This window comes from Fragaria vesca, linkage group LG6 (assembly GCF_000184155.1).
Source record: "Fragaria vesca subsp. vesca linkage group LG6, FraVesHawaii_1.0, whole genome shotgun sequence".
Classification (NCBI taxonomy): domain Eukaryota; kingdom Viridiplantae; phylum Streptophyta; class Magnoliopsida; order Rosales; family Rosaceae; genus Fragaria; species Fragaria vesca.
Genome location: NC_020496.1, coordinates 35,078,813 through 35,080,021, shown reverse-complemented (window position 1 = coordinate 35,080,021; position 1,209 = coordinate 35,078,813).

Here is a 1,209-nt window from a genome sequence, read left to right as displayed (position 1 = left end):
TCTTCTACCCTAAAATAGTCGAAAGCACGTCTTTTCCCCTAACCCCAATTCTTCTCCACAATTCATTTGGGTTGTTTTTTTTTTTTGTGTATCCGTATCAGCTTTAGTTTGATCTTACAGATCATATTGTCAAGTACTACATCTTTATCAGCTTTAGTTTGATCTTGCAGATCATATTGTCAAGTACTGCATCTTTATCATGACATGTTTTATTGAATAACTAGCTATTTATGTTTAATAACTACTGTACTTCTACACTTGTACTAACTTGTGAATTTTGAAAACTTGTATTGGTGATTTGGAGTTGGGATATAATAATAATCATTTGATTATAAATTGAACGATGATAACCACAAATTTCTAGCAAAAATTAGATGAAATAATATGTAAAAAGAGGTACTAAATAGTAAATATATATTAATTATATTAAATAACGGAATATTTCATAAATTCAGGGCATTTTAGGCAGTTTGGGATGTGTATTAAGTATAATACTGAAATGAAAAACTTGATAGGTGGTGTATTAAGTAAGAGGTGTGTATTAAGATATTAGGGGTGTGTATTTAAAATTTCTCCTTATGTTAAACCCACATCGTTTAAGATCATTAAAAATAAATCAACCATTTGGATGACTTAACGATCACCAAATTTTCTGAAAATTTGCATAAGTGATCTACTCATATACACCTACAAACTGAACGGTGGAGATGTGATTTAGTGATCGGGAAGTTTGTCAAATACCCTATCCCTAGAAATAAACAAAAAAAAGGATCTCTCATTAGAAGTTTGTCAAATATATATATGTACAGTCTCCTTCCAGAGAGGGATCCATTTGAAATTAAAGTGCGAGACTCCTTATTTCGCTCACTTTCAGGTCGTATTTTCACATCTCAACCATACAATGTCTAAAACACAGTGTGTAGATCATTCCTGCAAAGTTTCATCAAATTTGAAGATCATTTGAGCTTCCGTAATCGTAATTTATACGAACGGTTCTGTTTGGACAACTTTTGTTCTGTTGATTTATTTAATCTAATTCGGTACCCAAATGATCTTCAAATTTGATGAAACTTTGCAGGAATGATCTACACACTGTGTTTTAGACATTGTACGGTTGAGATGTGGGAATACGACCTGAAAATGACCCGAAATAAGGAGTCTCGCACTTTAATTTCAAAGATGGATCCCTGTCTGGAAGGGGACTATATA